The 27,216-nt window shown below is 48.8% G+C and overlaps 1 protein-coding gene across 4 annotated transcripts in view; it reads left to right on the forward strand.

The window, feature by feature from the left end:
• Positions 1 to 132: 132 nt before the first annotated feature.
• Positions 133 to 27,216, forward strand: part of SIPA1L3 (signal induced proliferation associated 1 like 3) — a 310,244-nt gene continuing 283,160 nt past the window's right edge. For 3 of the 4 annotated variants that reach the window (XM_005589068.4, XM_015441297.3, XM_045380076.2), the window contains exon 1: positions 133 to 282. The gene's annotated coding sequence lies outside the window, so the exon portion shown is untranslated. Of the gene's footprint in view, positions 25,624 to 27,216 lie in introns of all 4 variants that reach the window. The other variant, XM_005589067.4, reaches the window with a different exon arrangement.

The raw sequence follows: 27,216 nt of genomic DNA on the forward strand, positions 1-27,216 counted from the left end.
TAGAGACTGGAGCTGCATGAAGGCGACCAGTGGACTACGGTTCCTAGGAGGCAGCGCGGCAGTGCGCCTACGGCTCCCGGCAGCCCCCGCGCGCCAGGCTCTTTTCAGTTCGCGGCCGGCTAGGGCGAAACTACAGTTCCCAGGAGGACGCGCGCGAAGCGGCTTGGAAGTGGGCAGCCTGGAAGTCACTCGGGCCACCGGAGCTGGCGGCGTCTCCAGCGAGCGGCGCGGAGCCCGACGCCGCAGTCGTGGGGCCCGCGGGGCGGGCAGCCCAGACGTCAGGTATGTGGCTCCGGGTGCGGGGTCGGCCTCGCGCAAGTGTGGCGGGGAATCGGTGGCTGCCCGGACCCCGAGGGTCAGCGCGGGCGGACGGCCGGGTGTGGGTACTGGCCGTGGGGGGCGGCGGCGCCGGGACTCGCGCCCTCCGGACCCAGCCGGACTTGTGCCTGCATGGCTCAACTTTCCAGGCGTGCACCCCGGCGCTGTGGGGAAGAGCTTGGAGGCGGGGAGCGGTGGATTCGCGTCCCGGCTGTGCCGCTCGGGAGCTGCGATCTGGGGAAACCGCGCCGAACCTCAATTTCCCCTGCAGTAAAACGGAGTAGGAGAGTGTCTTGGCGGAGATTCTTTTGAGATAATAGAATAAAACATTTGGCACATAGGAGGCACTTACTACGTGTTGGGGTTATTGTTAGCTCTCCGAAAAATGAGGTGAAGATGTTATCGATTGCATAGGGTGAGGATTAGTTGAGTGTGTGCATGTAAAGAGGTGAGTCCATGGTTAGCACCCAACGCAGGCTAGCTGCTGTTAACCGAGATAATTTTGTTAAGAGCGTTGGTTTGGAAGGCAGAGAGACCCCAGGTTCAAATTTGAACATTTACCAGCTGTGTGACTTTGAGCAACTGTCCTCACCTCTCTGTGCCTTGGCTTCCCTATCTATAAAATGGGGATTTAAGTAGTAACCACTTCGTCGAGTTGTTTTCAGGATGCAGTGAGAATACCATGCGTAAAGTGCTTAGCACAGCAGCTGGCACATAATGCTCAGTAAATGGTACCGTTTATTAAGCGTGTTCCTAGTGGCCCAGAGACCCTCTGAGGGTGGGGCTCTGGCTGTAGTATTGGTCTCCCCCGAGGGCCAGATTCAGAACTGGTCCAGTTGACTTGACATCCTACTACCTCAGGTTCCTCATTTCCAAAATGAGATAATAACAAGATCACTCTCAAAGGGTTGTAAGGATTTGCTGAGATTGTGTTTCTAGTCCAGCGCCATCTCTCACTAAGTAGCAGCTCTTATGTATTATAATTGTTCTTCAATATTCTCCATCTGGCCCAGAGACTGCCTGACTGTGGGCTGTGACATGACAGCCCTGAGCTCCCCCACACGTTTGCTCCCAGCCTCAGTGTCCCATCTGTGGAATGGTAGTCATAGGACTTTTGTGCCAGGATTGTTTGGATGGTTCCAGGAGATAATTCATGTTTAGTGCTTTGCACAAGACCCGGCACACAGTAAGTGCTTATTAAATGATTAAATGCATCTTGCTGTTTTTTTTTTTTTTTTTTTTTTTTTTTTTTTTTTTTAATAGGCCCTTTTTGCTTGTTTGTACCTACATGGCAGAGTGGTCACAAGGTTAGTGTTTCTTTATTCTCCCCACCGCCCAAAATTTTACTCACCAAAGATTAAATTATGGAACACACTATAGTAGAAAGGCCTAAGAAGAAATGGGACTGACCTGCCATCAGCGGTCCCCTGCTCACACACCCCTCCCCATAGAGCCAGTATGTTTACTCCAGTGCTTTAATTATTGTCTTAATGCTGCCAGCTCTTGCCTCTGTGTCCCCTGCACTCCAGCTCCAGATGTGGAGCCTGTGCTTCTTCGATGCCCCTAGTGGCTTTCTTGGGCACCATAAACTCAACATGTCCAACCTGAACTCCTCCTTCTGAAACCAGTAGTCACCATCTTGGCAAATGCACCAGCATAGACCTGGTTGCCTAAGCCAGAAACCTGGGAGTTGCTCTTCCCCTGCCTTCCCATGTCCAGTCGACAGGCAAGAAGGACGAATCTGCTATTTCATAGGAACACCATTTCATTGGCCCATATTGGTCTCCCATCTGATGGGCACTGAAAGTTCCCCTCCGCTCCTCGAGGTGGTGGCCTTTTCTCACGAGGTTGAGTTTTTTGTTTCTTTGTTTGTTTTGAGATGGAGTCTGTAGCTCTGTAGCCCAGGCTGGAGTGCATCGGCACAATCTCAGCTCACCTCCGCCTCCCGGGTTCAAGCGATTCTCCTACCTCAGCCTCCTGAGTAGCTGGGATTACAGGTGCCCGCCACCACGTGCGGCTGGTTTTTGTGTTTTCAGTAGAGATGGGGTTTTCACCGTGTTGGCCATTCTGGTCTCGAACTCCTGACCTCAGGTGATCTACCCATTTTGGCCTCCCACAGTGCTGGGATTGTAGGACATGAGCCACCACGCCTGGCCATGACAAGGTTAAGTCATTAGGGATTAACATAGGTAAACCTATGTAACATATGTATTAATAAGGGCAAGAAGACATTATAGACTTGACTGGACAGCAGTGACTGTGGATGTGGCATGAAAGCCTGGCTTTCAGGGGACCCAGTTCTGTGATTTTAGCCTGGTACAGACTGGCTGAGTTGTAAATTTCTTTCAGAAAAGTTAGATGGTGTCAGCGGCTTAGAATATCCCGTGTGGGAGGGTGGCCATCCTGGGCATTTCAGGAGGCAGCACACATACCACACACCCAAGAAGAGCCTGGGAAGAGCGTTTATTAGTGCTCCCTTTAGATTGAGTTTATTGTCAGAAACCTGTCATTGTGATTTCATTTGATGATAGAAACCGGTGGTCTCAATCACATTTGTGATGGCCACCAAATTTACCTAAGCATTTTGTTCCCTTAACCTGAAGAAATAAAGCAGTGGCTTAAAAAAAAAAAAAAAAAAAATCTTGGTTATTCTCCATGACTAGTGACAGCAGCACGTGGCTTTTCGGCAGTCTGTGTAGAATGAATATCTAAGAGTTAAATGCGAGTCTGTCTTTCAGACATTGCAGTTGTTAGGTGGTAAATCAAAAGTGGAATTTAGAATGTGCAGTGATTGGTGCCTCTCTTTTTTGCTGTAAAATATATTTTACTGATATATTTCAAACATAGATTTAGTAACTTGAAAATCTAAATTAAATGTATTTACATTTTAACAAAATAATTCAACAATCATTTCCTTTAAAATAAAGAATTTGGGCCGGGCGCAGTGCCTCACACCTGTAATCCCAGCATTTTGGGAGGCCGAGACGGGCGGATCACGAGGTCAGGAGATTGATACCATCCTGGCCAACATGGTGAAACCCCGTCTCTACTAAAAATACAAAAAAAATTAGGCGGGCATAGTGGCGGGCGCCTGTAGTCCCAGCTACTCGGGAGGCTGAGGCAGGAGAATGGCGTGAACCCGGGAGGCAGAGCTTGCAGTGAGCCGAGATCGCGCCACTGCACTGCAGCCCGGGCGACTGAGCGAGACTCTGTCTCAAAAATAAATAAATAAATTAATTAATTTAAAAAAAAGAATTTGTCTTTAGCTGTAAGGACAAGAATGAGAGGCTATTTGGTGGGGTGCAGTGGCTCATGCTTGTAATCCTAGCACTTTGGAGGCTGAGGCAGGTGGATCACTTGAGCCCAGGAGTTTGAGAGCAGCCTGGGCAACGTATCGACACTCCATCTCTACAAAAAAGTAGTCAGGTGTGGTGGCACACATCTCTAGTCCCAGCTACCCGGGATGTTGAGGCTGTGGTGGGCTGTGATTGCAGCATTGCACTCCAGCCTGTGTGACGGAGTAAGACCCTCTCTCAGAAATTAAAAAAAAAAAAAAAAAATGAGAGTCTATTGGACAAGTTTGTGCATTTGTGTATTCTTCAAGACTGATATTGCTTCCTTTTTTTTTTTTTTTTTTTTTTTTAGACAGAGTCTTGCTCTGTGGCCCAGGCTGGAGTGCAGTGGCATGATGTCGGCTCACTGCAACCTCCACCTCCTGGGTTCAGATGATTCTCCTGCCTCAGCTTCCTGAGTATCTGGGATTATAGGCACGTGCCACCATGCCTGGCTAATTTGTGTATTTTTAGTAGATATGGGGTTTTGCCATGTTGGCTTCGAACTCTTGACCTCAGGTGATCCACCCACCTTGGCCTCCCAAAGTGCTGAAATTATAGGCATGAGCCACTGTGCCCAGCCTATTGCTTCCTTTTTTTTAGGACTATTCTGGTCATGACATTTTGTGCGTGTGTGTATGTATGTGATTGGGTTGAATTTAGCTTAAAAAAAGTTATGCAAGAAATTCATGCTTGTTGTAATGTGTCAAACAGTACAGAGATGTAGGGAAAATACCTACTGCCACCCTCCACTCCAAAATCCCATGTACCCAGAGATAACCATTTGTTCAGACAGTGAGTATCTATTAAGTATCTATTGCTAGGTTTTGGAGATAGCATAATGAACAAAATGGATGTGTTCTCTGCCCTTGTGATTTGGGCCGATGCCTCAGTTACCTTTTTCTGTGCTTATATTGATTATGTCTGTATGTGTGTATGTGCGTGTGTGTGTGTATCGACTGTTTTCTTCCTCCTACCATACCATTCCCCAAAAAAGGATGGGGTAGAAATCAAGTTACACCTATTTGTAACCCAATTTTTTCAATTAATGGCTGGGCATGTCCTTCCAAGTCATTACATATAGATCTGGCTTATCCTTTTCAGCAGCTGTACCCACATTCTTCAGTGTAGAGGGACCATGCTTTATTCCAGCATTCCCCCACTGCTGGACCTTTACGTCGTTCCTCTGAGATTTCTTTACCTCAGCAAACACACATCTAATAAGTATCCTTGGCGGTGGCTCACGCCTGTAATTCCAGCACTTTGGGAGGCCAAGGCAGGCAGATCATCTGAGGTCAGGAGATTGAGACCATCCTGGCTAACACAGTGAAAACCCATCTCTTCTAAAAAATACAAAAAAATTAGCTGGGCGTGGTAGCCGGCGCCTATAGTCCCAGCCGCCAGGGAGGCTGAGGCAGGAGAATGGTGTGAACCCAGGAGGCGGAGCTTGCAGTGAGCTGAGATTGAGCCACTGCATTCCAGCCTGGGCGACAGAGCGAGACTCCATCTCAAAAAAAACAAAAAAAAAAAGACAAACAAAAAACAAACAACAACAAAAAAATACAAAATTAGCCAGGCGTGATGATGAGCACCTGTAATCCCAGCTACTTGAGAGGCTGAGGCAGGAGAATTGCTTGAACCGGGGAGGCGGGGAGGCAGAGGGTGCAGTGAGCCGAGATTGTGCCACTGCACTCCAGCCTGAGTGACAAGAGTGACACTGTGTCTCGAAATTTAAAAAAAAAAAAGTATCCTTTCACATAGGCAGCATGGCCTAGTGGCTGAAGCATAAACTCTGGGGCCACATGGTCCGGGTTCACACTGTGACTTTACCCTATACTTGTTGTGATACCTTGGGCAAGTCATGTGTCCTTCTGGGCCTTAGTGTCCTTATCTGAAAATGGGGATGATACAAGTGTCTTCCTTATAAGGTGATTGTTGAGAGGTTCCATAAGATCATCTGCATCAAGCCTTCAGGGCAGGGACAGCTGTGATTTTTTTTTTTACAGACAGGGTCACTCTGTTGCCCACGCTGGAGTGCAGTGGCATCATCGTAGCTCACTGTAACCTTGAAACCCTGAGCTCAAGTGATTCTCCCACCCCAACCTCCCTAGTAGCTGGGGCTACAGGTGTGCACCACCACACCCAGCTAATTTTTTAATTTTTGTGGAGATAGGGTCTCACACTATGTTGCCTAGGCTGGTCTCGAACTCCTGGCCTCAAAACGATCCTCCCACCTCAACCTACATGTGATCTTTCAAACTCAAAGTAATTCACAGGAAGAGTCAACTCAATCATTTGAAACACCAGGTAGAAATAAGAAAAAGTTGTATCACAGGGATCCCGCTTGAAGATGTTGGGGCCTAGGGCAAGGGATCCAGCTGCACCTGAAAGAAGGGAGGAGATTTGCCCAGGAAGATAGGAGCCAGTAAAGTGGCCTGACCACAGTGGGTGGTGGGGGTGAGGGACTGGTGGTGGAGCGTCAGTGGGAAATATCACTCCTCATATTTGCAAGAAGCGTGCCACCGTTGGAGGGTGGCTTAGGTGGCGGGCAGACCAAGTTCAGATCACAATATAGCCACTAACTTGGAAGATGTGCACTGAACTTTTTTGTTCATTGGCAAAATGGGTGTGATAGTAGTCTTTATCTCGAGGGTCGTTGGAGACTGAATGAAATGTCTGCAAGACTTTCAGCACATTGGGATGTCATTAGCCCTGTGCAGTTAGCTACTATTCTTATTTTATTGAGTTGACAGATGTGTTGAGACCGTGCTGTGTACCAGGTCCTATTCTAGGCACTGAGGATTCAGCAGTCAACAAGACAGACAAGATCCTTGCTGTCCTAGGGTTTACATTCTAGCCATTCTAGCCCGGGAAGACATGCAATAAACAGGATCACTTCACTTTGTTTTTTTGAGATGGAGTCTCGCTGTCACCCAGGCTGGCACAATCTCAGCTCACTGCAACCTCTGCCTTCCAAGTTCAAGCCAATCTCCTGCCTCAGGCTCCCGAGTAACTGGGACTATAGGCATGCGCCACTATGCCCCGCTGATTTTTGCATTTTTAGTAGGGGAGGGGTTTTGCCATGTTAGCCAGGCTGGTCTCAAACTCCTGACCTTGGGTGATCCACCTACCTCGGTCTTGTACAGTGCTGGGATTACAGGCATGAGCCACTGGGCCCAGCCTCTTTTTTTTTTTTTAAATAAAGAAAAATCCTGATCCTGCCTCTTCAGATAGTTTTAACTGTGATGGAGAAAATTTAACAGGGTAAGTGGAGAGAAAATGGCTGATGGGGCAAGATGGCAGTGGTTACTTTAGCTTGGATGGTCAGGGAAGACCTCCCAGGCCTCTTTGAAGAGTCATGTTAACTGAGACCTTAATGAGCAGTGGCACTGGCTATGCCAAAAGTTGGGGAAAGAACGTTCCAGGCAGAGGGGACAGCAAGTGTTAAGGTCCGGAGGTGGGAGTGAGTTTGCTATAAAGAGTATCAGTGTGACTGGAGAAGGGTAAATTCCTAGTTTTCAAGTTTATACCACTTTAAGTTCTTTTTCTTTTTCTTTTCCTTTTCTTTTCTTTTTTTTTTTTTTTGTGAAGGGTCTGCTCTGCCGCCCAGGCTGGAGTGCAGTGGCATGATCTCAGCTCACTGCAACCTCCGCTTCCTGGGCTCAAGTGATCCTCCTGCCTCAGCCTCCCAAAGAGCTGGGATTACAGGAATGTGCCACCACACCTGGCTAATTTTTTTTGGTACTTTTAGTAGAGGAGACAGGGTTTCATCATGTTGGCCAGGCTGGTTTCAAACTCCTGACCTCAGGTGATCTGCCCACTTCGGTCTCCCAAAGCGTTGGGATTACAGGTGTGAGCCGCCACACCCGGCCATATTTTTTCTTTTTTTTGTGGAGACCCGTTTTGCCCAGGCTGATCTTGAACTTCTGGGCTGAAGTGATCCTCACCCTCGGCCTTCCAAAGTGCTGAAATTACAGGCACGAGCCACCATACCTGGCCTACTTTTTTATAAAATAGTAATAATGGTAGCAGCTTACCTAGTGCTTACTCTGTGCTAGATGCTCTTCTAAGCATTTCACACATTCCTCAGTTAATCCTGACAGTAGTCCAATGAAGTAATCAACTTGATCGAACTCATTTTACAGGTGAGGAAACTGATTCCGCCCTCCATGCTCTTTACCTACATTCTAAGCTCTCTTCCCAGGCCCTCCTTACTAGGCAGAGGCAAATTGAGGAAGCGGACACAGCATTTCGTGTCCTTGTTGTTTGACATGCAAAGCACTTTAGACTGTGTTTAGTACCCAATTCATGTGGCAGCAGGGGCGGCCTGGGATGTTGTGGCATCATTTTTGCTCTCAATGAGACAGGGATGGTTTGGTGGTGGTTTCAAAACTAAAGACCCTCCAGCAGAGCCTGTCAAGTAGAACAAGACTGACTGATTGCCATACCAGGCACAGGTTAGCATGAAACAAAGTGTAGTGTCTGAGGGAGCAGGGTGTCTCCTTTGGGTGAGCTTTGCAAGGGGACTTGGGACTTGGCTGGAAAAGGTGTTTTTTTCTTTTTTTTTGAGTCGGAGGCTTGCTCTGTAGCTCACGCTGAAGTGTAATGGTGTGATCTGGGCTCACTGCAACCTCTGCTTCCTGGGTTCAAGCGATTCTCCTTCCTCAGCCTCCTGAGTACCTGGAGTTACAGGCATCCACCGCCACTCCCAGGTAATTTCTGTATTTTTAGTAGAGACGGGGTTTCACCATGTTGGCCAGGCTGGCCTTCAACTCCTCATCTCAAGTGATCTGCTGGCCTCGGCCTCCCAAAATGTTGAGATTACAGATGTGAGCCACTGCACCCAGCTGGAAATGGTGTTTGAAGCACACTAGCCGTGTGGACTGTTAAAGTATCACACTATGGCCCAGCAACTAAGACAATGATTCCTGGACCTGTAAGGGCCCCAGGTCCCTGCTCCAGCACCATGACCTGTGTGTACTTTGATTTGCTGCAGCCTAGGCCTTATGGGTTACTAAATATTTTGAATGAAGAATAGCCCTGATTAGATGTGAGGACAGTAGTGGGTGCTTTTAAGACTAAAAATATTGGGTGGGCATGGTGGCTCATGCTTGTAATCCCAGCACTTTGGGAGGCTGAGGTGGGAGGATTACTTCAGGCCAGAAGTTCACGACCAGTCTGGGCAACATAATGAGACCCCATCTCTGCAAAACAAAAAGTTTTTGTTTTTGAGACAGATTCTCACTTTATTGCCCAGGCTGGAGTATAGTGGTGTGATCATATCTCACTGCAGCCTCTGCTTCATGGGTTCAGATGATTATCCTGCCTTAGCCTCCCCAGTAGCTAGGATTCCAGGTGCCTGCCACCACACTCGGGTAAGTTTTGTATTTTTAGTAGAGACAGGTTTTCACCATGTTGGCCAGGCTGGTCTTGAACTCCTGACCTCAGGTGATCCTCCCACCTTGGCCTCCCAAAGTGCTGGGATTACAGATGTGAGCTACTGCATCTGACCTCATCTCTGCAAAAATTTTTTAAATTAGCCAGGCCTGGTGATGTGCACCTATACTTCCAGCTACTCAGGAGGCTGAGGTGAGAGGGTCACTTGAGCCTAGGCACTCCCACACCTTGAGTCCCGGAGATCAAGGCTACAGTGAGCTATGATCACACCGCCTGTCTCTTTAAAAAAAAAAAAAAAAAGACTGGAAGTATGGCGAGCATCTTTCATCTGTCCATCTGTGAAACATTTCTTCACCTACCCTGTGTGCCAGGCTCCATGCTTGACACTGACAGTATAAAGTTGAGTAAGACACTGGTTCTCAAAGGCCCACAGCAGTGCTGTCCAGTAGAAATATAATGTGGGGCCGAGCACGGTAATCCCAGCACTTTGGGAGGCTGAGGCAGGCAGGTTACTTGAGTTCAGTTCGAGACCAGCCTGGCCAACATGGTGAAACCCCATCTCTACTTAAATACAAAAAATTAGCTGGGTGTGGTGGCACGTGCCTGTTATCCCAGCTACTTGGGAGACTGAGTCAGAGAATCACTTGAACCCTGGAGGTGACGGTTGCAGTGAACTGAGATTGTGCCACTGCACTCCAGCCTGGGCAACAGAGCAAGACTCCTTCTCCAAAAAAAAAAAAAAAGAAAGAAAGAAAGAAATATAATGTGGGCCACTGATGAGGCTCATATATGTAATTAAAAATTTTCTAGTAGCCATATTTTAAAAAGTAAAAGGAAGGAGGAAAGTAATTTTAATAATGTATTTTATTTCATCTAAAACATAATTTCAATGTGTAATCAATATAGAAATTATTAGTGACCTATTTTACATCCCTTTTTTCACATTAAGCCTTTGACATACAATATGTATTTTACACTTTCAGCACATCTCAGTTTGTACCAGCCATGTTTCAAGCGTTTGGTGGCTACATGTGGCTAATGGCTACCACGTCGGACAGCACGGGCCAAGGGTATGAGATTCAGGTGTAAATCAAAGGCGGTAGTTCACTGACAGATCAGACCTGCCACCCCTGTTTTATCTTGGTGGATAAGGGCAGATGTATGATGAAAAGCAGGTTTATCACAAGCAATTATAGCTAACCAAAGAGCTACTGTCCATCAAACTTGCTGTATGTGCCTGGCACTGTGCTTTGTGTTGGTGGGTGTTACCTGTGTTTGGAGGTGCCAGGGACTATGATTATTCCCATTTCACAGTTGAGGAAGCTGAGATAAGGCAATGAGAGGTCACTTGCTGAAAGTTGGGAAGTGGCAGAGGCAGCATTTGAGCTCAGGTACAGAGTGTATACTTTTAAACCTGTTTCATATGCTGCATTGGAGGGTGTTTAAGGGGGATAGGGTCTGAGTTTTGAGCAATGAAAAGCATAGGAGGGACTTGTTGCACAAAATCGATTCTCAGGCTGGTGGTAGAAGATCATACCTGTAATCCAACATTTTGGGAGGCCCAGGAAGGAGGATCGCTTAAGCCCAGGAGTTTGAGACCAGCCTGGGCAACAAAGCAAGACTCCATCTCTACAAAAAATTAAAAAATTAGTTGGGTGTGGTGGCATGTGCCTGTGGTCCCAGCTACATGGACGGCTAAAGTGGGAGGATTGCTTTAGGCCAGGAGGTCAAGGCTGCAGTGAGCCGTGATTGTGCCACTGCACTCCAGCCTGGGTGACAGGGCAAGACCCTTGCTCAATAAAAAAAAAAAAAGAAGTCCCAAATTTTCAGCGTTGATCTCTAGGTTTACGTTGGTGCTGGGGTGCTGGTTTGAGAACTGAATGATTGAGAGGTCCACTCCTTAAATTGACCTCTAGGTTGGCTGGAACCTGGAACCTTACCTCCCAGGAGAGAGGGATTTTGGGGAGTTGGGAGGGGTGTGGGCAGGGAGACTGAGGAAGGCAATGAAAGGTCTTGGCCTGTTTGAAAGCTCATTTCTTTTTTTTTTTTTTTTTGAGACGGAGTCTCGCTCTGTCTTCAGGCTGGAGTGCAGTGGCGCCATCTCAGCTCACTGCGACCTCTGCCTCCCAGGTTCAAGTGATTCTCCTGCCTTAGCCTCCCGAGTAGCTGGGACTACGGGTGTGTACCACCACACCCAGCTAATATTTGTATTTTTAGTAGAGATGGGGTTTCACCATGTTGGCCAGGATGGTCTTGATCTCTTGGCCTCATGATCCACTTGCCTTGGCCTCCCAAAGTGCTAGGATTACAGGCGTGAGCCAGTGCACCTGGCCTGAAAGCTCATTTCTAAATTGCTGCTTTGGGGCCAGGCATGGTGACTCATGCCTATAATCCCAGCACTTTGGGAGGATGAGGAGGGAGGATCACCTGAGGTCAGGAGTTCAAGACCAGACTGGTCAACATGGTGAAACCCCATCTCTACTAAAAATAGAAAAAAATTAGCCAGGTATGTGGTGGGTACCTGGAATCCCCGCTCCTTGGGAGGCTGAGGCAGGAGAATCAATTTAACCCAGGAGGCAGAGGTTGCAGTGAGCCAAGATTGTACCTCTACACTCCAGCCTGGGCGACAGAGCGAGACTCAGTCTCAAAATAAATAAATAAATAAACAAACTGCTGCTTTGGAGGTGAAGCCTTTCGTGTGGCTGACTCTGGCCCTCATTGCTGTGTATTCAGGTGGGTGCTGTGGGCTCTGGTGGAAGCAACAGCAGAGCTTAGCGTGTGAGTGCATCTTACCCTTGCTGTGCTCCAAAGACATTGCCAGTGGCTGGGGTGCAGGGAAGGGACATCACAGTGGTTTCCTCTGTTAACTCTATGAGAGTCGTGGTTCTAGACTTTTTGGTGGTCTCAGGTGCAGGATGAATCCTGGCCTCCTACCCAAACGGGGCAGGTGCTGGAGATTCTCAGCTGGTTCCTTTTCCCAGGTGGTGCTCACCACACTTATCTCCAACTGCTGGACAGTGCCTGGCATGTCAGAGATGCTCGGTAAGTCTCTGTTGAATTAATGATACGAGCCAGCATTCACTGAGCTCTTACTATGTAGGAGGCACTGCTCTGAGTGCTTCTCAGATAATACCTCATTGAATCCTTAGAACCACTCCTTGGGGTAGGTACTGTTGTTTTTCCCATGTCTCATCAGGGGAAACTGAGTTACAGAGAAGTTCAAGTCACAGAGCTGGTGAGTCTCAAATTCAGGATTCCTGTGCAAGACACTGGCTGCAGAGTCTAGGCTCTTAAACACTCACTGTGTGGTCTTTCCGTGAACGGACAGACGAACAGATGGGGCAGACAAGCAGGACCATTCTCACTAGTTCCAGCCTCCCCACTCCACATGTGGTTTCTGAGCCCCTGTGTTGGGGTGGGGGCCGTAACAGTTCCCAGGCCCCTTTGGGCCCTGAGGCTTTTTTTTTTTTTGAGACAGAGTTTCATTCTTGTTGCCCAGGCTGGAGTGCAATGGCGCGATCTCAGCTCACCGCAACCTCTGCCTCCCAGATTCAAGCAATTCTCCTGCCTCAGCCTCCCGAGTAGCTGGGATTAGAGGCATGTGCCACCACGCCCGGCTAATTTGGTATTTTTAGTAGAGACAGGATTTCTCCATGTTGGTCAGGCTGGTCTCGAACTCACGAGCTCAGTTGATCCGCCTGCCTTGGCCTCCCAAAGTGCTGGGATTATAGGCAAGAGTCACTGCGCCTGGCTGGGCCTTGAGGCTTTAATACCTCTCTGGCCAGTGCTTCTTGGTTTGTAATTTTTTTTTTTGGAGACAGGGTCTCACTCTGTTACTCAGGCTGGAGTACAGTGGCACGATCATAGCTCCCTGCAGCCTCTACCTCCTGCGCTCAAGCGATCCCCCCGTCTCAGCCTTCTGAGTAGTTGGGACTACAGGTATGCACAACCATGCCCAGCTAATTTTTAATTTTTTTTGTAGAGATGGGATCTCTCTATGTTGCCCAGGCTGGTCTTGAACTCTTGGACTCAAGTGATCTTCCCTTTTTCCTCCCAAAATGTTGGGATTACAGGCATGAGCCCACCATACCTAACCTAAAAAGTCCCTATCTGTAAGATGCTCATGCTGAAATATCTAGGATTAAACTGTTAAGCTGTCTAGGATTTCCTTCAAAATAATACAGACAGGCGGAGAGAGCAGGGGCTCAAGTGTGCATGGGTGAATAAGAGATGAAATAAGATTGCCCGTGATTGGAACTATTGAAGCCGGACAGTGAGGGTTTATTTTACTCTTTTTTTGCCTTGATGTGTTTGAAATGTATCCTCATGAAAAGTTAAAAACAAGTACAACAAATTTCACCCAGCATTTGTGTATTTCAAGCTCAAGTGTACATACGGGGGAATTCCCTGCCTCTGCTCAGTCCACTTATATAATACAAATGTTTGCTTTTTTTTCTCTATTATATCAGCCAATACTTGGCCCAATGCTTTGGAAGCCCCTTTGATAAAGCCATGTGTGGCAGCAGTGGGAACACCCGGCCAGGCCTCAGCAGCCCCGGCTTCTCTGAGCAGCAAACACTGTGGCACTGGCCTTCGAGTCGGTTTACTGAGGTCCCTGTTCCCTGAGATCTGTTTCCCACTAGCACCTGCCTGTGGGGTCCCTCCCACATTTTTTCCAAGGACTTGTTTCAACAAAAAGCCTCAGACCCTCCCCTCATGAGAGATGTACACAGATCTTCTGACACCCGGCCTTCGTCTGGTGGGTCTTTGTTGAGGCCCCACACGAACCGGAATCCAGTCTTTGGTGTGCCCACAACATCGCGGCAGGAGGCAGGAAACGTGCCCCTTTCAGTTCTGACTCTGGACAAAAGAAGAAAAGGGGCAAGATGCAGCTTGTGACAGTGCCTGGGACCTGATGGTATTTTCTCATCAAGCTAGCAGCTAGGCCTTCACGGCCGGCGTGCGCTCCCCGCTCCCATCACTGCGTTTGTGCCTTGGGGGTCTGGAACAACAGCACATGAGTATGTGGTGAAATTCTTATGTGGAGGTGGCAGGAAAAGAGGGGAGCGTTTGGGGGCTTTTCCTGATGGTGTGCTGCCTGGTGGGTAGAGATGGTTGATGGGAACAGGAGCGCTGGTTGGTCGGATCCTGCCAGTGCTGGCACCGTTTGTTGCATCTGATGGTGAGCTCTCTTCTCTGGTGCCCTGTTCTCTGTGCTGTGCTGTTGGTTTGCAGGGAGGAAGACGGGGGAAGTCCTGCACCCCCTCTAGCTTCCATAAACTTCCACCCCCAGCACCATCTTCATCTCTGTCCTTTCTTTTTCTTTCTTTTTTTTTTTTTCTTGAGACAAGGTCTTGCTCTTTTTTTTCACCCAGCCTGAAGTGTAATGGCACGATCACAACTCACCGCAGCCTCAGACTCCTGGGCTCAAGTGATCCTCCCACCTCAGCCTCCCAAGAAGCTGGGACCACAGGCACATGCCACCACGCCTGGATAATTTTTTAATATTTTTGTAGAAACAGGCTCTTTCTATGTTGTCGTAGCTGGTCTCGAACTCCTGGCCTCAAGCAGTCCTCCTGCCTCAGCCTCCCAAAGTGCTGGGATCACAGGCGTGATCCACCATGCCTGGCCTCTTTTTCTTTCCAAGGCACTTTTTGCAGTTCTTTCAGTAGAGAGGCTTTCAGGTGAGTCTAGTGTGGAGGGAATGTCGGGAGCTCTGTCTTCAGTATAGGTGGCTTGATTTGTGTATATTTCCCAGTGTGGACTGCATGTTGGATCTAAGGGCAGCAAACCCCAAATGCTGATGCCGTGAATCTGACTTTTATTTTTTTTTTTTTTGAGATGGAGTTTCGCGTTTTGCCCAGGCTGGAGTGAACTGGTACGAGCTCAGCTCACTGCAACCTCAGCCCCCCGGGTTCAAGCAATTCTCCTGCCTCAGCCTCCCTAGTAGCTGTGATTATAGGTGCCCGCCACCACGCCTGGCTAATTTTTGTAATTTGTTTTAGTACAGACGGGGTTTAGCCATGTTGACCAGGCTGGTCTCAAACTCCTGACCTCAGGAGATCCACCTACCTCAGCCTCCCAAAGTGCTAGGTGTAAGTCACAGAGCCTGGCCTTGATTTTTATTTTATTTTATTTTATTTTGAGACAGAGTGTAACTCTGTCGCCCAGGCTGGAGTGCAGTGGTGCGAACTTGGCTCACTGCAATCTCCGTCTCCTGGGTTCGAGTGATTCTGTTGCCTCAGCCTCCTGAGTAGCTGGGACTACAGGCACGTGCCACCACACCCGGCTAATTTTTTGTATTTTTAGTAGAGACAGGGTTTCGCCTTGTTAGCCAGGATGGTCTCGATCTCCTGACCTTGTGATCCACCCACCTCGGCCTCCCAGAGTGCTGGGATTACATGTGTGAGCCACTGAGCCTGGCCTTGAGTTTTATTTATTTATTTATTTATTTATTTATTTTTGAGACGGAGTCTCGCTCTGTAGCCCAGGCTGGAGTGCAGTGGCCGGATCTCAGCTCACTGCAAGCTCCGCCTCCCGGGTTCACGCCATTCTCTGGCCTCAGCCTCCCGAGTAGCTGGGACTACAGGCGCCCGCCACCTCGCCCGGCTAGTTTTTTGTATTTCTTAGTAGAGACGGGGTTTCACCGTGTTAGCCAGGATGGTCTCGATCTCCTGACCTCGTGATCCGCCCGTCTCGGCCTCCCAAAGTGCTGGGATTACAGGCTTGAGCCACCGCGCCCGGCCTTGGCCTTGAGTTTTAAACTTATCAAGTCCTCAGTGAGGGGAGCACTGTTCTAGATACCAGGGTGCAGCCATGAGCAAAACAGCCAAGAGTTCTCACCCTTCTGGGACTCACCTTGAAGTGGAAGAGTCAGTCAACAAACAAGATAAAGAAGTAAAACACGCACCATGTCAGCTGGTGATAAGCGCGAGGCGGCAGAAATTAAACAGGGAAAGGGCCTAGGGAGCAGTCCTGCATGGCTTCACAACGGGGCTATGTTCTGAGAAATGTGTTGTTAGGCTGTTTTATTGTGTGAACCTCATGGAGTGTACTTGCTGCGAACCTACATGGCACAGCCTCCTCCACACCTAGGCGCTATGGAGTAGGCTGTCGCTCCTAGGCCACAAACCTACACGCACGTGACTGCCCTGAATTCTGTGGCAGTTGTAACACAATGGCAAGTATTTGTGTAGCTAAACGTAGAAAAGGTGCAGTAAAAATATGGTATAAAAGATTTTTTAAAAGGTGCACCTGTACAGGGCACTTAACCGTGGATGGAGCTTGCAGGACTGGAAGTTGCTCTGGGTGAGTCAGTGAGTGAGTGGTGAGTGAATGGGAAGGCTGGGACAGGACTGTACACCACTGTAGACTTAACGGACACTGTACATTTAGGCTACACTAAATTTGTTTTACAAAATGTTTCCTCAATAATCAATTAACCGTAGCTTACTGTAACTTGTTTACTTTGTAAACTTTTAAATTTCTTAACTGTTTTGGGTTTTTTTTTTTTCTTTTTTTTTGAGACAGAGTCTCGCTCTGTTACCCAGGCTGGAGTGCAGTGGCATAATCTCAGCTCACTGCAACCTCTGCCTCCCGGGTTCAAGCAATTCTTCTGCCTCAGCCTCCCCAGTAGCTGGGATTACAGGCACCCACCAACTGTAATCTATTTTTCGTTGTTGTTTTTTTTTTTGTATTTTTAGTAGAGATGGGGTTTCACCATGTTGGCCAGGCTGGTCTCGAACTCCTGCCCTCTGGTGATCTGCCTGCCTCGGCCTCCCAAAGTGCTGGGCATGAGCCACCGTGCCCTGCCTTGACTCTGTGGTAATACCACTTAGCTTAAAACACATCTTATTCAGTTGTAGAAAAATATTTTCTTTATATCCTTATTCTGTAAGCTTTTTTCTATTTTTAAATTTAAAATGTTCTACTTTTATTTTTTTGATTTCTGAGCTGCTTTTAGTAAAAACTAAGACACAAACACATGAGCCTACGCCTCCCCAGGATCATTAGTATCACGGTTCCTCCTCCATCTCTTGTCCCACTGGAAGGTCTTTGGGGGCAGTAACACACGTGAAGCTGTCACTTCCTATGATAGCAATGCCTTCTTCTGGAATAACTCCTGAAGGGCCTGCCTGAGGCTGTTTTACAGCTTTTTTTTGTATATAAGTAGAAGGAGCACGCTCTAAAATAACAATAAAAATATATATATACAGCCCGGCCAACATGGCGAAACCCCATCTCTACTAAAAATACAAAAATTAGCCCGGCATAGTGACAGGAGGCTGTAATCCCAGCTGCTCGGGAGGCTGAGACAGGAGAATAGCTTGAACCCGGGAGGCAGAGGTTGCAGAGAGCTGAGATTGCGCCACTATACTCCAGCCTGGGTGACAGGGCTAGACTCTGTCTCAAAAAAAAAAAAAAATATATATATATATATAGTAAATATGTAAACCAGTAACATAGTCATTTATTATCCTTATCAAGTGTTATGTACTGTACACGGGCCGGGCGTGGTGGCTCACGCCTGTAATCCCAGCACTTTTGGAGCCTGAGGTGGGCGGATCACCTAAGGTCAGGAATTCTAGACCAGCCTGGCCAACATGGTGAAACCCTGTCTCCACTAAAAATACAAAAATTAGCTGGGCGACGTGACTTGCACCTGTAATCTGAGCTACTTGGGAGGCTGAGGTAGGGGAATTACTTGAACCCAGGAGGCAGAGGTTGCAGCCTGGGCAATAGAGTAACACTGTGTCTCAAAAAAAAAAAAAGTATTATGAACTATACATGATTGTATATGTTACCTTGTCTTTTACATGACTGGAACCACAGTAGGTTTGTTTACACCAATGTCATGACAAACAGGTGAGTAATGCATGGCGTTCAGACCTCCCTGTGGCTGCAATGTTACTAGGCAAGAGGAATTTTTCAGCTCCATTGTCTTCTTATGTGACCACCCTTGTAAATGTGGTCCATCGTTGACTGAAACAGTGTTATGCAACACATGACTGCATTAAGGTGGAGGGTGTTGAAATTTTGGGAAGGGTGGCCAGGGATGGTCTCCCTGAAAAGGTGGCCAGACCTGAAGGAGGTGAGGGAGTGGGAACAGCCAGTGCAAAGGCCCTGAGGCGAGGGGCCTGGTAAGATTGAGGCCCACATGGCTGGAGCAGAGTGAGCGGGGGAGAGTGGGAGGAATGAGGGTAGAGAGGAGACATTTGCAGATCTCTTAGGGACCTGCACAGGTTTGTCTTTTCTCTGATTGAGAAGGTAAGATTTTTCAGGGTTGATTACATTTTTTTTTTTTTTTGAGACAGAGTCTCACTCTGTTGCCAGGCTGGAGTACAATGGCCCAATCTCAGCTCGCTGCAATCTGCGCCTCCCAGGTTCAAGTGATTCTCCTGCCCCAACCTCCTGAGTAGCTGGGATTACAGGCGCGCACCACCACGCCCAGCTAATTTTTGTATTTTTAGTAGAGACGGGGTTTCACCGTGATGGCCAGGCTGGTCTCAAACTCTTGACCTCGTGATTCACCTGCCTTGGCCTCCCAAAGTGCTGGGATTATAGGCGTGAGCCACTGCGCCCGGCCGATTTATTACATTTTTGAAAAGTCTGACTAGTGACCACACGTATATGGAACCAAAGCAACAAAAATAGGGCACCCAGTTCCCTTCCCAAGAGGCCACCGCCATTCCAGTTTCCTGCTGGCGACCAGTTCCTTGACATTATTTGAGGGAGTTTCCTGTCTTGTATTAGGTCGAACTGCCTGACATTGTGCTTTTGTGGATCAAGAATGGTTGAATATTGGCAATTTTATGAGGTTCAGCCTCATAAAATGAGGCTCTCAGGAACATGAGGAATTTGGCCAAGGCTTTCCTGCCGTAAAGAGTTGGTAGTCCTCCCCCAGTTCCTCCTGCATCTCACTGTGCTCTTTCAGTGACAGGCCCAACAGTGCCTGTGACACCAGGGCGTGAAAACCCCTGCCCCAACTTGTAGTGTCAAACCGGGGCTTGCTATTAAGCCCAACAAGAGGCTGCCCCTTCCCACGGGGACCTCACCTGGCTTATGATGGTAGACACTTTGCCTTTCTGCATCTTGGTACCACCAGTTTTGAAAGCACAGCTCCCAGAGGGAGGGGCACCCGCGGACTCTTGCTGGATGTTTGGTGTGGCTCACGTGGTGGGGATGCTCTCTGGAACTCGTGGGCATTCTGGATCAGTCACCAAGCACAGTAGCTGGCAGAGCACCCAGCTTGAGGTGTCTGTGGGAATCTGTGCTGGGACCAGGTGGCTCAGGCTTGGGGAGGAGGCCTGAGGAGCCGCGCACCTCCCTGTAGCGATGGGAGATTTGCAAGTCGTTGTGGAACCCTAGGGCACTCGTCTTGGTCCTGTGGGAGCGGGTGGGGGTGAAATAACCTTAAAGGAGATACGGTGCCAACTTTGGAAGAGCTCAGTCGGGAAGTTGTGCCAGTTGGTAAGCCTTTGGCTGCAAGCGGTAATAATAGCATCAGCAGCAACAACTGCAGCAGCAAGTAGGCAATGTATGTAGCGTCTGCTGCATGCAAGACTGTGCCAGGCCCTTCACATGAAGCCACTCCTTTAAGCCTCCCGACAGCCCTGGAAGATACTATTCTCCCTTTGCAGATGAGGCAACTAAATTTGAATAACTTGTTCAAGGTCAGGCAGCTAGAAAAAGGTGGTGACGTGATTTTTTTATTTTTTTAGATTCAGAGAATACATGTGCAGGTTTGTTACATGAGTATATTGTGTGATGCTGAGGTTTGGGGTACAGATCCCGTCACTCAAATAGTGAACAGAGTACCCAATAGGTAGATTTTCTTTTCCTTTTTTTTTGAGATGGAGTCTCGCTCTGTCACCCAGGGTGGAGTACAGTGGCGCAATCTCAGCTCAGTGCAACCTCCGCCTCCCAGGTTCAAGCAATTCTCCCTGCCTCAGCCTCCCGAGTATCTGGGACTACAGGTGCCACCCCCTCCCCCCTCTGCCCCACCATGCCTGGCTAATTTTTGTTTGTATTTTTTAGTAGAGATGGGGTTTCACCTTGTTGGCCAGGCTGGTTTTGAACTCCTGACCTCAGGTGATCAGCACTTGGCCTCCCAAAGTGCTGGGATTACAGGCGTGAGCCACCGCGCCCGGCCGGCAGATTTTCAACCCTTGCCCCGTTCCTTCTTGGCTTTTGGAATTTTCAGTGTCTATTGTTCTTTTGTGTGTGTGTGTGTGTGTGTGTGTGTGTGTGTGTGTGTGTGTATACCCAATGTTTAGCTCCCACTTAGAAGAACATGGAGTGTGTGTGTGGGTATGTACCCCATGTTTAGCTCCCACTTAGAAGTAAGAACATGGGCTGTGTGTGTGTACCCAATGTTTAGCTCCCACTTAGAAGTAAGAACATGGAGTGTGTGTGTGTGGGGGTGGGTGTGGGTGTGTACCCAATGTTTAACCCCCACTTAGAAGTCAGAACATGGGCTGTGTGTGTGTATACCCAATGTTTGACTCCCACTTAGAAGTAAGAACATGAAGTGTGTGTGTGTGTGTCTGTGTGTACCCAATGTTTAGCCCCCACTTAGAAGTAAGAACATGGGGTATGTGTTTGTGTACCCAATGTTTAGCTCCCACTTAGAAGTAAGAACGTGGGATATTTGGTTTTCTGTTTCTGCATTCATTCACTTAGGATATTGGCCTCTAGCTACAGCCATGTTGCTGCGATAGACACGATTCCATTCTCGTTTAATGGCTGTGTAGTATTCCATGGTATATATGTACCACATTGTCTTTATCCAGTCCACCGTCGACGGGCCTCGGGGTTGATTCCATGGCTTTGTGGGTGGATTCACATGCTATTGTGAATAGCGCTGCGATGAACATACAAGCGCAGGTGTTGTTTGGTAGAACCGTTCCTTTTCCTTTGGGTAGATACCCAGTAATGGGATTGCTGGGTCGAATGGTAATTCTATTTTTAATTTTTTGAGGAATCTTCAAAAGCCACTGCTTTCCCCAGTGGCTGAGCTAATTTACATTCCCACCAACAGTGTATCAGCATGGTGACGTGATTTGGCTTCAGGCAGTCTGACTCCAGAGCTGTATCTTAACTCCAAAGCTCTATGTGCTACTGCAGTGGTTTTCAAACCCCAGCAAGACCAGGCGCGGTGGCTCACACCTGTAATCCCAACACTTTGGGAAGCCAAGGCAGGTGGATCATTTGAGGCCAGGAGTTTGAGGCCAGCCTGAGCAGCATGTTGAAACTCCATCTCTGCTAAAAATACAAAAATTAGCCGGGTGTGGTGGCACACACCTGTGGTCCCAGCTATTCAGGGGGGTGAGGCGGGAGAATCGCTTGAACCTGGGAGGCGGAGGTTGCAGTGAGCCAAGATTGCACCACTGCACTCCAGCCTGGGCAACAGAATGAGTGAGACTCCGTCACAAAAAAACAAACAAAAAACCCTAGCAAGGATCAGAATCCCCAGAGGGCTAGGTAAAACAGAGATTGCTGGGCCCCACCTGATTCTGTAAGTTCCTGATTCTGTAAGTTCCTGATTCTGTAAGTCTAGATTGAGAATTTGCATTTTTGGTGACACTGGTGCCCTTAGTCCAGGAAGCACGTTTTGAGAACCGCGAGCTACTCTAATAGGAAGCCCGAATGAAATTGGCCTGAAATAACGAGATTTATGATCTCATATAACAAGCCTGTAGGTAGGCAGCACAGGAGTTGACTAAGCAGTTTCCCAATGCCTGCAGGGATCCCATTCCTCTCCTTCAAGCCACCCTGCCATCCATGGTGTGTCTCCTGGGTCCCTAGACTCCCTGCGTGGCCACAAGATGACTGCCAGGGCTCCAGTTGGCACACACTGACAGGGCCACATCCAGCAGCAGAAAGAGGGCATCTCTCACTCGCTGTGTATCTCTTTAAGAGTGAGGAAACCGTTCATTGATTCCCTGCCTCCCAGATTTCCCTCATATCTCATTGGCCAGCATTGTGATACGTGACCCTGCCCAAGAAACCAGCCAAGGGCCAATTAGGATTGACCCTCTGGGGCTGGGGCCTGGGGCCTGGGGCCAGCGGCCAGCCTCACCTGAAGTAGGTAGCACAGGGAGGAGAGTGGCTACAGGAATAAAATCAGAGTACCATTTAGGAAAGGACTGGGAAAGGGGGAGGGATATTGGGTAGGCAGACAATTGGATTTGCTGCAGAAATAAGTGGAACAGAGTGAAAACATAATGTCCATGCATTTTTGTCATCGTTCTTACCAACTTTGTTTTGTAATTACCTGAATCATGACTTACCTTTTGTTCTCTAATCATGCCCACCTTTGAAACTGTGTGCACAGAGTCCCTGTACCATAAGAACTCTGCATCTTATTGGAATACCAAGTATTTTGTCTGACAATTCAGGGAAACCTGAGTTGAGTGATGAGGCAGCAGTCTGAAGGTTAGAGTGCGCGGTCTTTTTTTTTTTTTTTTTTTTTTTTTTTTGAGACGGAGTCTCTGTCGCTCTGGCTGGAGTGCAGTGGCCAGATCTCAGCTCACTGCAAGCTCCGCCTCCTGGGTTCACGCCATTCTCCTGCCTCAGCCTCCCGAGTAGCTGGGACTACAGGCGCCCGCCACCTCGCCCGGCTAGTTTTTTGTATTTTTTAGTAGAGACGGGGTTTCACCGTGTTAGCCAGGATGGTCTCGATCTCCTGACCTCGTGATCCCCCCGTCTCGGCCTCCAAAAGTGCTAGGATTACAGGCTTGAGCCACCACGCCCGGCCGAGTGCGCAGTCTTTGAGAGCACTCACTCTGCTCAGAAGCACCTGGGTCTCACTCCTTTCTCTGCTCCTGAATCCCTCCCCCCTCCTCCTTCCCCTCCATGCAAAGACTGAGTTTCCGCCTCTGAGGGTCATCCTTGGATGAAAGGAGAGGATGCCTGTCAAGTGCTTACCCCCAGGGGCCAGCATATGGTAAGTGCCTAAGAATGTGGCCTCTGCTATTAACATATTAAATGTGACTTTTTATGTATGTATGTATTTGTTGTTTTTAAAGACAGTCTTGTTCTGTCGCCCACGCTAGAGTGCAGTAGTGTGATCATGGCTCACTGCAGCCTCAACCTCCTGGGCTCAAGCAATCCTCTCGCCTCAGCCTCCCATGTAGCTGGGACTACAGGTGCATGCCACCATGCCTGACTAATTTTTTAATCTTTCATAGAGACGAGGTCTCACTTTGTTGTTCAGGCTGGTCTTGAACTCCTGGCTTCAAGGGATCCTCCCTCCTTGGCCTCCCGAAGTGCTGGGATTACAGGTGTGAGCCACTGTGCCCAGCATAAATGTGACTTGTAATAAATATAATTTGATGATCCTGCCCCCCCTCATCAAAAAAGAAAAAGAAAAAGAAAAAGATCTGTGAAGAGTGACCATCCCTTTTGCAGACTGAAATTTCCTGAGGATACCTGTTGGTACTGCTCGTGTCCACATTGTAAAGCCATCACCCTTTGAGACTGCAAAAGGCTGAGGAATGCAGTGTGGGTTCTGAGCCAGACTGCTGAGTGCAAGTTCTGGATCCATCTTGGGCTCCTTGTTTTACTTTGGGCAAGCCACTTAGCCTTGCATGTCTTAGTTTCCGTATCTGTAAGGTGGAGCTGGTAACGGTACTGTCCTCCTAGGTTGTTGGGAGGATTCGAATACATGAAAGCACGTGACATGCTTAGACCACTACAGCATCTGACCCAAAGCAGCGCTCAGTACAAGATATATCAGCTAATCTTTGAATATTCGGTGCCAGTTCATTCAGAGGGGACTATAAGCTCCCTGTGGGCAGGGTTTATGTGGTTTTTGTTTACTACTGTGTCCCAGTGCCTGACTCAGAATAGACATTCTGTTTATATTTGTGTGTGTGGATGAAAAGAAGCATGGTAAGAGCCTTTCTTAATTTCTTTTCCTTCAGCTGCCTGGAATTTAAACTCTGGCCATGAGCTGATTAGTCGGTATTGTGAAGGAATAAAGTGGACCTGTTTGACTCTGAGGGCAGCATGTGATAAGTGCAGCTGATAGTTGTTGAGCGTTTTTGTGAGCCACAAGCACAGTGCCCACCATAAAGATCTCACTTGGCCAGGCACAGTGGCTCATGCCTGTAATCCCAGCACTTTGGGAGGCCAAGTAGGGAGGATCGCTTGAAGCCAGGAGTTCAAGACCAGCCTGGACAACACAGTGAGACCCTTGTCTCTACAAAAATAATAATAAAGCTCTCACTGACTCTTCATCCCATTTCATACATGAGGAAACTGAGGCCCAGTGGGAGCACCTGCTTCTCCTTGCAAGAGGAGATCTAAAGTACTGGTTAAGGCTGGGCACGGTGGCTCATGCCTGTAATCCCAGCACTTTGGGAGACCAAGGCAGGTGGATCACCTGAGGTTAGGAGTTCAAGACCAGCGTGGCCAACATGGTGAAACCCTGTCTTTACTAAAAATACAAAAAAAAAAGTAGCTGGGTGTGGTGGCGCACACCTGCAATCCCAGCTATTTGGGAGGCTGAGGCGGGAGAATTGCTTGAATCCAGAAGGCTGCGGAGGTTGCAGTGAGCCGAGATTGCATCACTGCACTCCATCCAGCCTGGGTGACCGAGCCAAACTCTGTCTCAAAATAAAATTAAATAAATAAATAAATAAATAAATAAATAAATAAATAAAGTAGTGGTTAAAAACTGGAACCTTGGAGCCACTCTACTTGGGTTAGATCCCCACCCCAGCACTTTCTTCCTGTGTGACCTCCAGCCTGTGACTTGTTCGTTCAACTTCTCATCTGTAAAATAAGAATGCTGATAGTTTCTCCTTAGAGGGTCGCTGGGAGGGTTAGAAGAGAGAATTCATATGCAGCGCTTAGAACAGCCCCTTGTGCAGTGAGCATTCCTGTTGTGGTTGTTGTTATTAGCCAGCCGAAGCTGTTCGGTTGTGCTTCCAAAGCGGCTGGAAGAGTCCAGCGACCGCGTTTAATCATTAAGCTGCATTGCCTCTGCGAGCTAGCGCCTCCTCTGCACGGGCCAAGGAGCCCGCCTTTGGATTGTACGGTTCTGAATGAAGCATCCAGGCGCAAGCTCAGGGCAGGGGATGGTGTGGGCACAAGTCCAGCCCTGGCTCGGTCAGTGAACAGGTGGCTGTGTCTGAATCCGAGGTAACAGGCGAGCCGCCTTTGTTACCTTTGAGCTTTCTCTCAAGTCCATTCAGACTCCTCAGACCACGTGTCTGATGAGTAAGGAGGCCTTTTCTTTCCCTCCCCCAGAGGGACTGTTGGCAAAACAGCTTTCTTTGGGAACGCGCCTGTTCACGACGGACCAGCCATCTCCTGGGGAACTCCGGTGGCTGGCGTGTTCCTGCGGCTGTTGAATAAGTCGCTGTTAGGAGCTGGCACGGCAGGTTCCCGTTTCCGCATTCCAGACACCCACAGCGGGCTGGGGGTGGGCACCACCGAGGTCGGCCTGGAGAGCCGAGGCAGGTGGCCTCGCCCTGGGAGGACCCGGGACAGGAGGAGCCCACCTGGGGCTCCCCTGACAGCCACCTGCCCACTTTGTGATGAGAGCCGTGTTCGGGGAGTCTTTCAGGTGAGCGATGTTCGTTAAATGTGGCAATGACTTGCCAAGAAAGTTAATCATGTTTCTTCCTCTCCGGAGTTAGACAGTTGTTTTTTTTGGTTTTCTTTTTTTCCCCCCTCTTCTCCCTGAAATGTTTACCTGTCTGCTCCTAACTGTGAAGAAAGAGTGGGCCGGGTGTTGAGGGACTGAGAAAAATGGAGGACATTTCTCCCGAGAGAAGGAATCGGTGACTCTTTCAGTGAGCTGAGCTCCTGCTGGATGCAGACTTCTGTGCCGGGGCTGGGGGCGATCCCAGCCTGGTGTAGACGAGCTCCGTGGTCTCGCCTGAGTCCCCTTTCCTCTCTGGGCCTCAGTTTCCTCTTCTTGTGAAACGGGAACTAGCAGCAGTGCCCAGTGAGTCATCTATGTAAAGTGCTTTAAGCCTGGGCACTGAGCGGTGCTCAAGTGTCCCCACCCCAACCCCGGGCCCCCATTTTCCCTGTGTGACCTTATCTGTGACCTCTCAGCTGCTTGCTTGCTGTACCCCAGCTACACTGGCCTCCCGCTGTCCTCCCTCAGAGACTTTGCCCTGGCTGTTCCCTCTGCCTGGAACACTTCCCCTAGAATCCCCAGTGCCACCTCCCTCCTTCCCTCCCTCTTTCAAGTCTCTGTTCTGATGTCACCTTCTCCATGAGGCCTCTCTCCTTATTAAATTGCACCTTCTCCCTCACCCTCACCCTTACTCTTTACTTTATTTTTCTTCCTAGCATTTATTTCCACTCAGCGTGTTTTGTCTATGCTCTGCTTCCCAGCTCTAGGCTCCATAGAAGCACAGGCACTTTTGTGTCCATCCTTGTAGAACCGTTCCTGGCACATGGTAGATGCGGGCTAAATTATGATATGAATGAATTTTTATCAGGTGCAACATGGTCCAAGGATGGGTGGCCAGCCTCGTTTGGGGTTTGAGGAGGGTGTCAGCTTTTCCAGGAACCTGTGGCTGCGGGTGAGGAGGCATGCGCAGATGCCTCCCTCTGGTCACCCAGCAGCTCCCTGGCACCTGCCTGCAGCATCCAGCCCTCTGGCTTCTTGTCCCACAACCCCTGCAGTTTGTGCAGCCCGGGCCTGGTAGTGACTCCTCCGGGCAGCCTGGGTGCCTGTGGCATGGAACGGGAAAGCTTGGCCTAGTAAGTGGAGAGGATGTCAGGTTCATTTAGGTGGAGAAGGCTGTGTGGAAGACACCACCCATATACACACATCCCATATTTATCTCCAGCTCCTGCTTGCTGTTCCTGCACGGGGAGGCCAGGGAATGCCTGGGAAGTAGCAATTAACCAGCCAGGCACAGTTGAGCCATCTCCCCTGCTTTAATGGGCAATAATTCTTGCTCTGGGGCTGAACAAGTTTTAATTAAATGGTGAGCTTGAAGAATCTGACCGTGTAATAGCTGACACATCCTCATCTATTTTCTAGCTCCTGGTGTCAGCAATTGATTCTGTAAAAATATCCTGGGCAGGGCTTCCCTGAGCTCCGTGGAGTGAGGTCAGTGGCCCTCTTGGATTTCTCCCAGCATGAGGCACCAGGGGACCGAGGTGCTGATGGACTTCATGCTGCTGTAGCATACAT

This window comes from Macaca fascicularis, chromosome 19, assembly GCF_037993035.2.
Source record: "Macaca fascicularis isolate 582-1 chromosome 19, T2T-MFA8v1.1".
In the NCBI taxonomy this organism is placed as follows: Eukaryota; Metazoa; Chordata; class Mammalia; order Primates; family Cercopithecidae; genus Macaca; species Macaca fascicularis.